The sequence below is a fragment of the Cyanistes caeruleus genome, chromosome 3 (assembly GCF_971803275.1).
Source record: "Cyanistes caeruleus chromosome 3, bCyaCae1.hap1.1, whole genome shotgun sequence".
In the NCBI taxonomy this organism is placed as follows: domain Eukaryota; kingdom Metazoa; phylum Chordata; class Aves; order Passeriformes; family Paridae; genus Cyanistes; species Cyanistes caeruleus.
In genome coordinates this window covers 84,187-95,340 of record NC_141703.1, presented here as the reverse complement: position 1 = coordinate 95,340, position 11,154 = coordinate 84,187, and positions in this window count along the sequence as shown.

Below are 11,154 nucleotides of genomic sequence, written 5' to 3'. Positions count from 1 at the left end.
AAAAAACCCCACTACACTCTTTTTACTAATAATTCATACCCCATCATAAAAGTAAAACAAAACACAAAAAGCTATATAAAACCTAACACAACCCAATCTGCTTAAAAAAACCTCAACAGCTTACTAAACTGAAAACCATTCAATGAGCCCTAAGCATTACTAAAAACAACCTAACCACATCTCTACCTTCTAATTCATAAATAATAATCAATGCTCTAGAAAAATAACTAAAGATTAACATTAACAATAAAAAAAATTAAACTACTAAAAAATAAGAAATCACTACAAAAACAAACTAACTGTAAAAATCCATCATATAATATATTCATATCCATCATATATATATTCATATCTCAAAAAATACAACTAATAAAAACCACCAAAGCAATAAACAGGTACATGAAACTACAAAAAGAAAAGATCAAAAATAAACTGCAATTAACCAAACAAAACCAAATTGTTCCTAACTCAATAATCTCATAATACCTTGAATCATCAAAATAAAAATACTATCTCCAAATAAACACAAAACCAAAAAATAAATTTAACCATAAACAATATTTTTCACATTAGCCATGAGTTTAAAACATACTACAATCAAACAAATGAACCCCCTCTAAGAAACAATAATCCAAATAGAAATATAAGAAACCTAACAAATTAGCTACATTACTGTACCCCAAACATACATAAGCACTACATACTCACAATAATAAAAATACATCAATAAATAAAAAACTACCCTATACCTCACACTGCTACTCAAAACATCATCCTTAACCTTAAAAAACAAGCCCTTTAAAAACATAATGCCCCTAAAAAATTAAATCAAACCATAAAACTCATTTCAAAAACAACCTTATCAACACCTCAACTAAAAAACATAATATTCAGTAAATATACCATATCCCCTACCATGCACCAAGTACAAAAAAACAACCCAACAAAACTATTAAAAACCATTTTAAAAACATTAAATAAAAAAGTCTTTCAAATATTAAAAAACATCTAGCAAAAGCCACCTAATTCATTAACACCCCAAACTCCACCAAGCAAACTAACCCTACCCAATCTAAACCCTGACATATCATTAACAAAACCAAAATCCCAGTAACAAATAAAAAAATGTATTTAAAAAAGCAATTAAAATCAATTCCAGGTTAAATAGAAAAAAATCCGTAAAATTGTCTTAACTCAAAAACCAAATGACACATGATAAATAATATGAAAAAATAACACAATGTATACCTCAAAAACTATATACCTCAAAAAAATCTAAGCATTAAATAAAAAATACGTATAAACCTCACTTTTTACTCAATATCTCTACTCTTATCTGTCTATATATATAACTAATTTCCAAAAGAAACAAAACACCCCACACAAGTTATTTTCAAAAACAACACTCATTCCCTCACATCCTTCTCCTAACGATATTCTGTACAACAAAACAAAAGTCTCCCTTACTTTGAATTAATTTTTAACAAACTAAAACAAAAAAATTCTCCAAACTATATATATTTTTTTCTTTCTCTTAAATCTATTCAAATGTACTCTAAACTAAAAACCCAAACACCAAAAACTCACACATCCAGCCCTCGGGGGTCTGGGCCTCAACGCTTTGCAACACCAAAAAAACTGATATATAACTAAACAAAGAAAACTATACTTCCCAACAAGAACTTTCTAAATTGACCATCTCTTCAAACAACAAATAATTTTATTATTTATTATTCATTTGTTTATAATTATAAATACTTTACTCATTAAATAAACATTTTTTTCAATTTTCCTCCAAAGAAATCTTTTCCCAAACCAATTAAACAAAATAAAAAAAACACTTAAATTTTCTTTATTAAAAACCCTTTTCAAAACTTTTCTCCCAAATTTACCCTAAACCAGGAAAAATATCTCTTGTGCATTATACATATATCAATGTAGTATATAAATATATATTTGATAAAAATAGACATTAAAAAAATGTTTGATTACCATTTCAGGTAAAGGGGCTGTTTGGTGTTTATTAGGTTAGAGGTAGAGCTTTTAAATAAATAATGTAGAAATTAAAATGCACAAATCTATAATAAATACATTAAGATATAGACATAAAAAAGAAATATAAGTAATATAAACATAGACATGTAGATTAATATTAAATAAGATATATATAGATGTTATATATGCTTATATGTTATATATGCTGCTTCATCCCCTACTGCAAGGTCACCAATGACAACAACACCCCTCCATGTTCACCAAAATCATATTGCCAATATTTCCAATAGATAGTACATACATCACGGCAGCCATGTAAATCCACCACACCTCGTCAGCACATGCACACTGCTGTACCATCCACTAACCAACCCACACAGCCCTCCAAATAAACCACACCACACAAGCCCACCAAAACACGTGTGGCACAGCATCCGGAAACCACACAAATGTACAGCACCGCGTTTGGCCAGAAATGCATGAGCACAACCATTTTTAACCACAAATAAATGCACATCACCATATTCAACCCAAAATGCATCTGCAGACCACCATATCGAACCAGAAATACACATGAACCACCATAGTTACCTAAAAATAAATGCACAGCACCAAATGTGAACCAGAAAAACACAACCACCACCATTCCACTGCTGCTGGAATGGAGTGGCCCTCTCAGGAGGATCCCGGTTGCTTCAGGGCTTTGCGTCCACAAAGGAAAGGCATGCAGAAGGCAGCACCATCACCCCAGCCCTGTAGTCTGGACCTAGAAAGGCTTCCAATAAAGCAAGGTGCTGCTGTCCAGGGCAGTTGGAGTTGTTCTGTGCCTTCTTTGGGGGGGAAGAGCAAAGGCTGGGGGGGACGGGATGGAGACTGGGGGGCTCCCGTGTCCCTTGGGGCACGCCGAGGCCCCACCAGAGGGAGGGACACGCTGCGCTGGAGGAGCAAGGTGAGCGGGGAATGGGGAGGGCTGGTGCTGGGTACCCTTGCCCAGAGGGGACCCCGAGCTGCCAGGAAATTCCCTGGGAGGGCTGGGTGCAGAATCCAAAAACCTGTGGAGTTGTTCTAGTTTTTACGGTAGGTATTGGCAAGGGACAGGAATTGACCTCTCTAAATCCCCTTGGAAAGGAACCCCCTCTCTGTGCACTCCGTCGTTAGGGTTTTGTTATGTCAGGAACGGCTTAGGGTTAAGAAAGTGGGTTTTGTCTTTCCACCTCTTACTTCCCTGTAAAATGGGAGTGTATAAAACACATGTGTGCATCCCTGAGGTATTAAAATGCACCGAGAGAAATTTCTGGGCCTAAGGTCCATAGAGACGAGCGCGTTCTGCGCTCGGGGTTGAGTAGGGATTTATATTTTTGTCATTCTGACCTGTTAGCTGAAAGAATTGGGAGAGTTTCCAAGAGAAAGAAATGCAAATTTCAAAAAGCAGAACATTAGAAAGAGAAATATATAAATGTATACATGTAAAAATAAATATAGGGAAAGCTAGGTAGATCTATATATAGAGAGAGAGCCATAAAAAAGAAAGAAATACAAGTAATCCAAGTCTAGACAAGTAGACTAATATTCAGTATGAAAACTATATGGATAGATGCTAATATAATATATTTTAATATCAGTTCTGTATGATATCTCTGTATAGATAAAGAAGATCAATATGATAAACATAAATATTACAAAAATTTAAATGTAGAGTCCTTTTGTTATTTATTTGGATAGGGGCATGGCATATAAATGAATAATATAGAAGTGAAAATATACACATCTATAATAAAGAAATAAATATAGGGAGAAAGATTGGGAGATAGATAGATAGAGAGATAGATAGATAGAGAGATAGAGAGATAGAGAAAGAGACAGAAAGATAGAGAGATATAGCCATAGAAAAGAAATAAACACAAATTATCTATATCTAGACAAGCTGGTTAATATTCAATATGAAAAATATACGGATAGATGGTAATGTATTTTAATATCTGTTGTGCATTATATCTCTGTGTGTATAAATAAAGAAAATCAATATTATAGAAAGAGATATTATAAATCTTTCAATCAAGGGATTTACTGGTTTTTATTTGGTTACAGGCATGGCATTTAAGTGAATAATATAGAAATGAAAATATACACATCTATAATAAAGAAATAGATATAGGGAGATATATATAGAGAGAGATAGAGCCATAAAAAAAAAGTAAATACAGATAATCTAAATCTAGAAAAGTCGATTTATATTCAGTATGAAAACTATATGGATAGATGCTAATATAATATATTTTAATATCAATTATGTCTGATTTCTATGTGTATAGATAAAGAAGACCAATGTGATAGAAATAAATATTACAAATATTTAAATGTAGGGGCTTTTTGTTTTTTATTTGGATAGAGGCATGGCATTTAAATGAATAATATAGAAATCAAAATATACACATCTATAATAAAGAAATGTATATAGGGTGATAGATATGGAGATATATAGATAGGGAGATAGATAGATAGATAGATAGATAGATAGATAGATAGAGCCATAAAAGAAGAAATAAATACCAGTAATACAAATCTGGACAAGTAAATTAATGATCAGTATGAAAACTATATAGATAGATGGTAATGTACATTAATATCTGTTATGCATTGTATCTGTGTGTATAAATATAGAAGATCAATATTTTAGAAAAATATTTTAATTTTTTTAAACAAGGGGCTTTTCTTTTTTTATTTAATTAAAGGCATGGCATTTAAATGAATAATATAGAAATGAAAATATACACATCTATAAGAAAGAAATATATGTAGTGAGATAGATAGATAGATAGATAGATAGATAGATAGATAGATAGAGCCATAAAAGAAGAAATAAATACCAGTAATCCAAATCTGGACAAGTAAATTAATGATCAGTATGAAAACTATAGGGATAGATGGTGATGTACTTTAATATCTGTTATGCATTGTGTCTGTGTGTACAAGTATAAAAGATCAATATTATAGAAATAGATATTAAAAACATTTAAAACAAGGGTTTAATTGTTTTTTATTTGGTTAGAGGCTTAGAGGCAGGGCTTTTAAATGATTAATATAGAAATGAAAATATACACATCTATAATAAAGAAATAAATAAAGGGAGATATATCTATGTATAAATTGAAATAAAAACCAAAAAAAAACCCAAGTTATCTAAAACTAGACAAGTAGATTAATATTCAATTTGAAAAATATATGGATCGACGTTCATATATTTTTATATTGATTATGCATTTTATCGATGTGTATAAATATAGCTCAATATGATAGAAATAAATATTAATTACATTTAAGTGAAGGTGTATTTTGTTTTTTATTTGGTTAGAGGCAGGGCTTGCTAAGTTTCGATGGGGGGTGGGTTTTGGGACGTACCTCGGAGAAGAATTTTTGGAAGGGGGTTGCACACGTGGTTTCTTGCCTCGCTTCTCTGCACGTGCAGGGGCGCCCCCCCGCCCGCCCCGGGCTGAGCTCTGCGGCAGTGCTGCCGCCTTGTGGGCAAAGAGCGGTACTGCAGCTGTGCGCCGAGCCGGGCGGGGCGGGGCCGAGCGGGGGCCGAGGAGGTTCGAGCCGAGCCGAAGCGGGCGATGCCGAACCGAGCCGAAGCGGGACGGAAAGAGCCGAGCCGAAACGGGCCGGAAAGAGCCGAACCGAGCCGAGCCGCGACGGCCCCCCCCCGTCCTCCGGAGCCGGCCGGGAGGACCCCGGCAGAGGCGTTGACTCCAATGCCTGCCGCCGCAGGCGCGGCCGCCGCCCAGCTACGGAGCCGCTGAGCCCCGCCGCCATCGTCCTCGCCCCGGGAAAGGCGGCGGACAATCGGGCGGAGTGCTCGGAGTCGGTCAGCGTCGGCAGGTTTTTCGTTCAGGCAAGTAAGTTAGACAGACGCGCTGAGAGCAGCGGGGGCCTAAATTGTGCCACAACAAAGATGGCCGCTCTGCCGGAAGTGGCTTCAGCCACAACAAAGATGGCGGCGAGGAAGGGCGGAAGTGACGTCACGCCACGCACAACATGGCTGCCCGGTCGTGCCCGGCTTGACCTCCCAAGGATGGCGGCCAAAAAGGCGGGAAAATGGAAGGACCCCGGGCGGTGGGTGCGTGCGATTGACTGCCTGACAAACACTCCGGCGCCGACGCCGCTCCGGCGCAATTTTCCGCGGCTTTTCCGGCCGTGCGGACACGGGCTGTGCGCTCGGCGGCGCCGGGGCCGGGCGCCAGCAGGTCGGGCGCCGACAGGCAGCGGTGAAGACGCCTCACTCTGCCGGGGTCCTTACCGCGGCCGCGTTCTGGGGCTTCTGGCACTCGCGACGACCCGTACCTCGCCGCGGCTCCTTTCACTGGGCGCCCCTATTTACTTAAATGCTTGACATTTAAATCAATAACATAGAAATGGAAATATACACATCTACAATAAAGAAATGAATATAGGGAGATAGATAGATAGATAGATAGATAGATAGATAGATAGATAGATAGATAGATAGATAGATAGATAGATAGATAGATAGATAGATAGATAGATAGATAGATAGATAGATAGAGCCATAAAAGAAGAAATGAATTCCAGTAATCCAAATCTGGACAAGTAAATTAATGATCTGTATGAAAACTATAGGGATAGATGGTGATGTACTTTAATATCTGTTATGCATTGTGTCTGTGTGTACAAATATAAAAGATCAATATTATAGAAATAGATATTAAAAACATGTAAAACAAGGGTTTAATTGTTTTTTATTTGGTTAGAGGCTTAGAGGCAGGGCTTTTAAATGATTAATATAGAAATGAAAATATACACATCTATAATAAAGAAATGTATATAGGCTGATAGATAGGGAGATATATAGATAGGGAGATATAGAGATAGGGAGATAGATAGGGGGATAAATAGATAGGTAGATAGATAGATAGATAGATAGATAGATAGGTAGATAGATAGATAGATAGATAGATAGATAGATAGATAGATAGATAGATAGATAGATAGATAGATAGATAGATAGATAGATAGAGAGAGCCATAAAAGAAGAAATGAATACCAGTAATCCAAATCTGGACAAGTTAATTAATGATCAGTATGAAAACTATATAGATAGATGGTTATGTGCTTTAATATCTGTTATGCATTATATCTGTGTGTATAAATATAGAAGGTCAATATTATAGGAAAATATATTAATTTTTTTATACAAGGGGCTTTTCTTTTTTTATTTAATTAAAGGCATGGCATTTAAATGAATAATATAGAAATGAAAATATACACATCTATAAGAAAGAAATATATGTAGTGAGATAGATAGATAGATAGATAGATAGATAGAGCCATAAAAGAAGAAATGAATTCCAGTAATCCAAATCTGGACAAGTAAATTAATGATCAGTATGAAAACTATATTGATAGATGGTGATCTACTTTAATATCTGTTATGCATTGTGTCTGTGTGTACAAATATAGAAGATTAATATTATAGAAATAGATATTAAAAACATTTAAAACAAGGGTTTAATTGTTTTTTATTTGGTTAGAGGCTTAGAGGCAGGGTTTTTAAATGATTAATATAGAAATGAAAATATACACATCTCTAATAAAGAAACGTATATAGGGTGATAGAGAGATATATTGATAGGGAGATACATAGATAGAGAGATAGATAGACAGACAGATAGATAGATAGATAGATAGATAGATAGATAGACAGAGAGATAGAGAGATAGAGAGAGATATAGCCATAAATAAGAAATAAACACAAATTATCTATATCTAGACAAGCTGGTTAATATTCAATATGAAAAATATACGGATAGATGGTAATGTATTTTAATATCTGTTGTGCATTATATCTCTGTGTGTATAAATAAAGAAAATCAATATTATAGAAATAGATATTATAAATCTTTCAATCAAGGGAATTACTGGTTTTTTATTTGGTTACAGGCATGGCATTTAAATGAATAATATAGAAATGAAAATATAAACATCTATAATAAAGAAATAAATATAGGGAGATAGATAGATAGATAGATAGATAGATAGATAGATAGATAGATAGATAGAGCCATAAAAGAAGAAATGAATTCCAGTAATCCAAATCTGGACAAGTAAATTAATGATCAGTATGAAAACTATATAGATAGATGGTAATGTGCTTTAATATCTGTTATGCATTATATCTGTGTGTATAAATATAGAAGGTCAATATTATAGGAAAATATATTAATTTTTTTATACAAGGGCCTTTTCTTTTTTTATTTAATTAAAGGCATGGCATTTAAATGAATAATATATGTCGTTCCGATTGGGAACGGCTTGAAGGAACGACCATGGACTCTCAAGGGAGTCACGACAGGAGAATTCCTAGTTTATTGCTTCAGCCCTGTCTTATAGACAGATACGTGGAAAAGTACAGAAAGGAAACTCTTATTGGTTAACAAAGTACTACATCACTATCATTGGTCAGGGGCACTCTGCCCCCCTTGACTGTCTCTTGCAAGGAGAAACAACAGGTTGCAAAACAACACCTGCAAGGCTGTTTAGTATTTCTGAGAATTGTTTTAATTCCTTCTCATGAATTTCCCAGGCTAGCTTCAGTCAGGCCTGAGAGCTATGTGGCCTGCAATAACTACAGGCACTCTGGCTCAGATTTAGCATCCACAATTCACCTTTTTCGCTTAGGAAAAAAAAATAAAAATGTACTCTGTTTGTAATTTTCTGTTGGGCCCTTCAGAAAAGGAACAAACACAGCACAAGAGGTTTCTTTTACTAGAAATTGGAATGGATGCTGATTTAGAATTAATTTAGAATTTTGGTTTATGTTTTGGTATTTAGGATTTGTTCTCCTTGCAAGGATTTGATGGTTGAGTCTAATTTTTCTAATTCAGTGAATTAATACACACACTATACAAAACTATATACAACATTGTTAGTCTGTTCGAATTGACAGTCTAACATGTCAATAGAGTAGTTTGAAAGAACACCAAAGTGATAAAAACAATGCACAATGCAATTTATATGCAATTTGATCCCCTCTTCTTATCCCGCTTTTTTTTTTCTTTCTTTTTTTTTTTTTTTTTCACATACAATTGAAGGATTTTTGAGGGATTTATAAAGTTTTCATGGTTGCTGTTATTGTTCATCGGGTTTGAACAGTAGTTCATGAATTTCAGGAAGGTTTAGGGAATTTGAAGTTACCATCTCTTCACGGCTGTTTGTCAGTTCTGTAAACACAAAATTTAAAAGATACAAAGTGAGTTAGTTTTGGGTCCTGCTAGGACTGCAGGACTTTGGCACGGCTCAGGCCGCTGGAGTTGACAGACTTCGTCGAGGTATTTTTTTGGGTTGGTGCAGCAGGTCCCGGTGGAGGGCCTGCCGCTGTCTTTCTCTCCCCCCGCCACCTTTATGGGTGCGGGGGGGCTGCTGCTAGAGTTCAGATCGGGAGCGGAGCACGGCAAGCGCTCTCTTTCCCTCCCGCACCTCCCTGCTGGAGCGCGGGGGGAGCGAAGTGGGCGCAGGGCTAGCGCCTCCCGTGCACGCGCGGGGCGAGCGAGGTCGCCGGCCCCCCCCGCCTGCGCTTTCTCGCCGGTGCTTCGGATGCGCGGGGGGGGCGATGCTTGCCACGGGCCTGGCCCCGGCCCCAGATTTGGGTTTGAGTTCGGGTTTTTCGGGGTTTTCGCGGCCGGCGGCGGCGGGCAGGCACAGGGGGAAAGCAAAGCTGCTGCTTTTCTTCTCCCCGCCGCTCCTCCGCCCGCGGTCGGCCGGTGGCCGGCCGGACTCCGGCTGGTGGCGGCGGGCAGGCGCAGGGGGAACGCGGTTGCTGTTTCCCCTCCCCCCGCCGCTTCTCTGCCGGGGGGAGCCGCGTGCCCCGCCGCGTTGGTACACGGGGGGTTTGCTTGGGCGGGCCCGCCCCCTCCCTCGGTGGCGGCGGCCCGCCGTGTTTCGGAGCTGCGCTCGGACTCCTCGGTGGCGGTGGCCCGCGCGCCGGGCGCGGGGGAGCCGAGCGCCGACTCTCTCCCCTTCCCCCGCCGCGCTGACGGGCTGCAGCGGGGATGTCTGCGCTTTTGTTCGCGGCACAGAAGGAAGAAGCTGGGACAGCTCGGAGGCGCTGGAGAAAGCAGGTTCTGCGGCGGCCGGCGGTGGCGCTTTTGGCGCCGGCGGAGGCTCTGCGGGTGGCACAGGCGCAGGCGGGCAGTCTCCCGCTGGCAAAGCCCGCGCGCCCAGCTCCGCAGATGGCGGCCGCTCAAACCTCTCTGGAGAGGGAGATCTCTGGGCTGCGGGTTGCTCTCGCTCGCCGCTAAAGTCCTCCGAGGGTCTGGGCAGAGCTAAAAGAGCACTATGCAGCTCATCCACGGTTTCACCTCCCGGTCCCTTATCTTGTACAAAGGAGGCACTCCCGGCATCTAAGTTTTTCCTCCCGGTTTCACTGTCCTCAGACTGGCTCCGTTTCAGCGCTTTAAAAAGCACTCCCCAGGTGGCTGCTAGGCTACACACGCTGATATCTCCGTTAGTCAATTCTGACCATAAATAGTCTCCTATCGACAACCAAGTCTTGAGATCAAAGGCATTGTCCATAGTTATAACAAAACCTTGCTCTTTCACCCACTGAAATAAAGCATGCATGGCATCTTCAGAAACACTGAGTCCCATGCGGGGCAGGGCATCCTGCCATGCAAGGTAGGCCAGCTGTTCATCAGCTGAAGTACAGTTCCCCATTATGAGGACCTTATCTTGGCGGCTCCGCGAATGTAATCACACACACGCTAACGGCTCGGACCCGGGGATTTTGAGCTCTGCTTCGCCAAGACGACCGTTCCAAACCTACTCACCGGCAGGCTCCACTATCCCGTTGGTTTCCAGAACCAGCTTCCTCTTGGAAAGCCCGGGAGAATTCCACTTACCCCTCTAGGGGGAAGGGCTGGCTTTTTCCCCCGCTCGCTGCTTACCCTCAGGGGATTAGCAGATCACGTCGGTTGCTTTCTGACCTCAGGGGTCGGCTGCAGTTTATCTTGGGTTACCGGACCTCAGGGGTCGGTTCACATCACGTCGGGCGGTCACCAGATGTCGCTCCGATTGGGAACGGCGATAAAGAACGACAATGGACTCTCAAGGGAGTCACGACAGGAGAATTCCTAGTTTATTGCTTCA